Below are 6,000 nucleotides of genomic sequence, written 5' to 3'. Positions count from 1 at the left end.
TTAGAAAGAAAAAATTGCATGTATGTGTGAAAGAGATTGTTTAGAGGCATGTAACAGAAACTTTTCTGTAGTTTGAAAAACATTGGCAAACTCCAACTTGTCTCAGTAAGGAATGAACATCATCGAGTCAAAGTGGACTAATAGAGGCAACTTTAAATATGCTTATTTATGACCAAATAGATAGCATTAAATGAATGCAGAGTTAGGGCTTGTGGCTAAAGAACAAATTTCACAAAACACATAATTCCACATTATCCTCTCAAAGAAGTTTATTTGCACTCTGCTCTAACAAATATAGTTCGAAGGCAACAGTCATTTAAGTGTCATAGTGTGTGGCACAGATGAAAAGAGACAAACAGATTCAGAAGCTGTCCAGCATTTCAAGACTTGTTTAACAAAAGAGGCACATGTTACCCTAGTAATACCAGAAGACATTTTTTTCCTTGCAAGCAACAGACTACACTTATTTGCATTAAGTAAAAACATATCTTGTTCAAGAAAATTACTTTTTTCCTGATTTTCCTTTATATCACAAATGTCAGGGTAAGGCAAATCCTTAATGAGTCATATGATAAAAACCCTATTTCCCGAGAAAATATATTGAACATATTCTGCTAACTTTGTTGTTTCTCAAAGCACAGCTGACATGCACCACATACAGAGAAATGTCTTTGCAAACCAAGTGCATCAAGCAGAACTGTATTAATTCACAAAGAGGCTTTTCAGTGTTTCATAGAAAGATTTACAATTAGCTGCAGTGATTAATATGTGACCCAGTATCATAGACAGTGCTTCGGATGTCTTCTTTGTAAGCTTTTTTCAAAGAAGACTTGTCCATCATCTGAATAGTTACCAGGAAGAGGAAAAGCCCCTTTGTCTAGTCTGCAGTGAGTACCTTTTTAATTAGGACTATTATGTTGAAGGTCTACTTCAGTCCTCTGTATGCAAACGTGACTAATAACAGGGCTAGTTTCCTCCCATCCCCCTATTGCCCTTCATGACATGTGCCTGTCTGAAGTGTGTTTGGAAATGGCCATCTAGCATTCATGTGCAGAAAGCATCAGTCCACTTCCCACATGTACTGCATTGTACAGCCTGTGCAGTGACAGGGCCAGTGAACAACACATCTCCTTATCTGAGATGCCTTCAGTCTGGCCCAGAGCTAACATTTTTATATTTCATTATTGAAGTGTAAATTAACTGCATTATTTATTTTAAAGCATACAATCATTCAGCCACATAGCAACCAAAAATCTACTGCAAAGCAAAGATGAAAATGCACTTTAATTCATAAAAGGAAGTTTAAGCAAATTCAGGAGTGGAACTCCTCCTTTTCTGTTTCCTAAATATAAAGATTGTTTTCCTTTTCCTACAGTTTCCAGAGAATTCTCTCTCCCCGTTTCTTAACCTATCCCCACACAAGATGACCAAACACAACGGCTGCCATTGGTAATGAGAAAGGTGGCCTGGAATTGTCTCAGTTCTGGCTATTCCTCTTATCTCAGGTGTGCCTTCCCACTGTGACCCTATAATGGAGGCTGAGTTATACTTCCCCATGGAGTTATGGGGAAATGCCTTTCCAGCATGGTTCTTTTGTCAGGCACTTCACAAAAGTGATGGGTGCTTGTAAAATATGAAGATGGCAGGAAACATTGAAGCTATCTATCTGGGTGGTATCCTTAGATTATTTAGAGGAGGAATTGTTCTAGAAAACAACACGTAATGGAGAGGTATATGCTGTCATGTCAAACTGTAGAAAGAGAGAGAGAAAAAAATGAGCAAAAGCCATGGGGAAACTTTATGAAATTCCTGAAATAGCCTTGTTGTTATGTTGATGAACTGTGTTAATGAAAAGAAGAGCTGTTAAAAGGTAACATATGCAGAGGTGTGGTTTGCTACTTACTTTATTATACCAAATAAATTACCTAGAAACAGAAACTAATGCAGAGCAGGCAAAACTAGTCATAGGAAGGTAAGATGATTTTCCACAGGAAAGGGCCAAACTAGCAAATTGGATGAGATACTTATAAAGTGGTATCATCCCACTGTTAACTTTAGATATCCTCTCTCAGCTCCATGTTCCCCATTTTGTTAGGAATAGCAACATAAAACATTACAATTCTAAAACAGTAGGGTGTTAAGATGATATGCAAAAGACACGACCATGTCTTTAGATCCCCAAGAGGCAGTGGGAGACCTAGGATTATTCTGGGATGGATAGTTGGGAGGATGCCCAGCCTCCTCTGGTCCTCATTGTTTGAGCTACCACTGTTCCACTGGCTTCTTAAGTCATGTATAGTTCTGGATAAGTTTTGGATGAGTGGATGAGCTGCCAAATCACCCTTGGATTTGGCATTAGCAGACCAGGAAGTCAGGGCTAGAAGTAATGGCTCCAAATGCTCCTAACTTCAAGTGTGAACCTCTGTGGGCTAGCACATCTTGGGTCACCATGGATATTCTTTTATGAAGAGTAGAGACTTCAAGTGGAACTTTGAAAACTACAATTGTTATTAATAGATTAGAGTCCCAAATGAAACAAGACACTCCCTTTGATCTCAATGATAGTAACACCCATTCCAATTGTGTACAAAAAAAAAAAACACATCTTGGGGATGGACTCCATAAGGAAGCACACAGTGAAGACCTCATAAACCAAGGAAGCAGTGCTTGAAATCAGCCCCAAAAATGAACACACAGGGCATCCTGGGTGTGAAGAGTGGAGAATCTAGAGGCTGCCAAGTCTGACCTTCTTCGTTAATGCCTGATTTGAATATTTTGAACTCCTTATTCAGACCTCTTCCAAGTGTTATCTGAGGTTTGTACCCATTTTCTATCCTTCCTCCTTTGTGGATTATACCAGTGATGGGCATGGCAGCTCTTGAAATTTAGCCTGCCAGTTTAGCTTGTCATCATGTTCTTTCTTATTCATGGAACAAACTGTCCTATGACCAGCTTTGTGAGAGAATCAAGAAAGCAGAGAGGGGCAAGGAGCCCTGGGTGAGTATTAACCCTATCACCATGGCCCTAGGGTGAGACATGGATAAAAGACAGAAATGATATGGACTGAGTGCCTGAAAGATGCTAAGCATGGGGCCTCCCACAGATGGAGGGAGCTTGCTTGCTTTTTCATTTTTCTTGTCTTTTCTTTTCTTTTTGTTTTGTTTTTTTCATCTTTTTCTTTTCTGTAGGTAAACGACGAAATGCAGCTGGAGAATTAGAGCAAAGGACCCCCTTTCTTCCATGAACTTGCTTCCCCCCTCCCCCACCCCCTTCCACAGCACATACTATCATCTTCCCAAGTCCCCCAGGGCCAGGCCTTGCCATGCTGAGGGCTGTCATTTAGCTTCAGTTCTTTGTTCCTTTGCTTCATCTTGTGGCCCTGAGGAAGACAAAGAGGAACCATTTGTTAGATTAAAGATTAAGCATCTTCACAAGGCTTAGCAAGGAGTACCTTTTTAACGAAGCACTTGAAATGTCTCTCAGTCCTCAAACAGGCCTAGAAATAGCTTATTTGACTATCAAAGAGCTTTGCCTATCTGAACTGTAATTGATGGCATATGGTATCTTTAAGGATCTTATAAATCACTGCTGATATATGTAGGCCACATGACAAACTGCTTCAGCTGATGGAGACAATTAACTCAAGTGTTCAAAGAATTCTTTGAACAATCTACCTTTGATGTGTTCTTCCTTTCCCAGTCTATTGGTACATTCTAGGTTCTAGAGACTGGTATGTAAACAATTTACAGTATGCAGATTTACCAAAGCTTTCTATGAGAGCTTTTTTTGTTAAGCATCTGCTGGGTTTTCCACCCTTGAGCCAACTCTAATATACTCTTTTCCAGAAGAGTTTGTGGTCATTTTAGTTTGACTTTCTAAGGTCTACTCTACCTCCAGAGAAACGTACAAGCCAGGTACATTCATTTACTTCTAGTCTTAAGAGTCACATTTAGTCTGTGACACTATTGTGATCAAAAAATTTCTCATGGCTAAAGAAATCTCCCTTTCTCAGGTCTACTCCTGCTGGAACCAATAATTGTGGGATTGTGTTACCTGATCTAGAACTTTTTACAAATGAGTTCTCTATAAACAGATGTCACAAGCATCTCTGTGCTCTCTCACTCAGCATAGTGTTTGAGAGTTTTACTCTTGCTTTTTGACTTTATTCTTTTTTTCATTTTTCCAATAGTGACTGCCATTACTCTGTCTGGAAAGATCACATTTTTCATCCATTCTACTGTGAGATATTTAGACTGTGCCCCCCCCCTATTAGCATCATATAAATGGGATTCAGTCTGATATTTACATTCATACCTACAGTGTGCACAGTCCTAGGATACCTCCCCCACCTCTACCCCATGCCCAAGCTAGACCTCTCTCAATCCCTAGCTATCCTCACTTTATGGTGACATTTTTGTTGAGTGGCTTATTTCATTGAACACAATGTGCTATGTTCCACTCATTTGCTGCATTTGTCTATTATGACAGTTTCTTTGTGGACATAAAGCATAACTATTTATCTTAGCTACTATGAATAATGGAGCAACCAACACCTGCATGTGGATATGCCATGCTGATCTACACCAAGGACTAGGATGGCTATGCATTTTCTCATTTTTTCTTTTATTGAAAACAGATTTTTTTTCATACAATCTACTCTGATTATAGTTTCTCTTTCCCCAATTCCTATGAGCTATATCGGATAAAAATTCTATTTTTCCCTTTTGAGAAAACTTCATCTTGTTTCTCCACAGTGGATTTACATTACCACCAACATTGGGTTAAGTTAGCTTTTTTGCCATATTTTCACCAATCTTTTAAAACCAATAGTGTTGCTGAACTGAGTGAGATGGAATATTACTGTAGTGTGGATTTTTGCATTTCCTGGATGCCCAATGGTATTCATATTTTTGTTTTCTTTTCATTTGTTCTTCATATATTAGTTGGGCATTGGTATTTTGAGAGATATCTATTTGGGTCATTTTCTTATTAAGTAGAAAATTTGCTTTTACGATTTTTGGGCTCTCTTCTGAATATTCTTCCTTTGGGCTATGTAGCTGGCAAACACTCCCCCGACTCTGTAGATGTCTCTCCATTGTGTTGCTCATCCTCATTTGCTGCAGAGAAGCATTGCCATTGGATGTAATCCTACTTTTGATGTTATCCTTTTGCTCTTGTACTATTTAGGTTCTCTCTGGGAATATCATTGCCCAGACCACTGACTTAAAGTGTTTTCCTCTGTTTTGGGTTTACATTTAGGTGTTTGATGCATGCCCCCTCCATTTGTTGTTGTTGTTGTTTTCTATTTCCATCTGATTAGGGTTTTGCTGCTGCCATTCCATTTTTGTGAAGAAACTCTTTTGTTTTGTATTAGTTGCTTTTCTAATTGCTATGACTTAATGCCTGACAAGAAGCAAAATAAGGGAGAAAGGATTTATCTAGGCTACAGTTTAATAAAGGATACCGTTCATCACGGTAGTTGTCGAGGGATGGTGGGATGTGACCTTGAGTCCACAACCAGGAAGCTGAGGGAAGACTGGAAGTACCATACTTCCAGTTAGGTTCTACTACCTAAGGGTTTTACAACCTTCAAAATGAGTGCACCATCAAGGGATCACGTTTATAAACATTAAGCCTGTAAGGGATATTTCTCATTCAGACCATAGCAAGTGTTATGGCAGAGACTGCAATTGAGCTAATAGGCCATTGTCTTTGTAATATGAACAGTTTAACAATGCTAATTCTCCTAAATCCATGAAATGGAACTTCTCTCTCTCTCTCTCTCTCTCTCTCTCTCTCTCTCTCTCTCTCTCTCTCTCTCTCTCTCTCGTGTGTGTGTGTGTGTGTGTATGATTTCATGCCTCAGTGTCTTATGATTTTCACTAGCAACATTTTTCAATCCCTTGGTTAAATTTATTTCTGATAGCTTATTTTTGTAGTTATTTTGAAAGATTGTCTTCCTGAATTTCCTTTTTTTTCTCAGAACATTGTTAAGATGAT

General features: G+C 38.8%; 1 protein-coding gene across 12 annotated transcripts in view; it reads right to left on the bottom strand.

Annotated features, from left to right (window-relative positions):
• Window positions 1-244: 244 nt before the first annotated feature.
• The window catches only part of Macrod2 (mono-ADP ribosylhydrolase 2), a 1,997,664-nt gene continuing 1,991,908 nt past the window's right edge, over window positions 245-6,000 (bottom strand). For 11 of the 12 annotated variants that reach the window (XM_006500246.3, XM_006500249.3, XM_017319283.2 and 8 more), the window contains one exon: window positions 245-3,379. The gene's annotated coding sequence lies outside the window, so the exon portion shown is untranslated. The remainder of the gene's footprint in view (window positions 3,380-6,000) is intronic. The other variant, NM_001013802.3, reaches the window with a different exon arrangement.

This window comes from Mus musculus, chromosome 2, assembly GCF_000001635.26.
Source record: "Mus musculus strain C57BL/6J chromosome 2, GRCm38.p6 C57BL/6J".
Lineage (NCBI taxonomy): Eukaryota > Metazoa > Chordata > Mammalia > Rodentia > Muridae > Mus > Mus musculus.
This window is presented reverse-complemented; position numbering and strand designations above follow the sequence as displayed.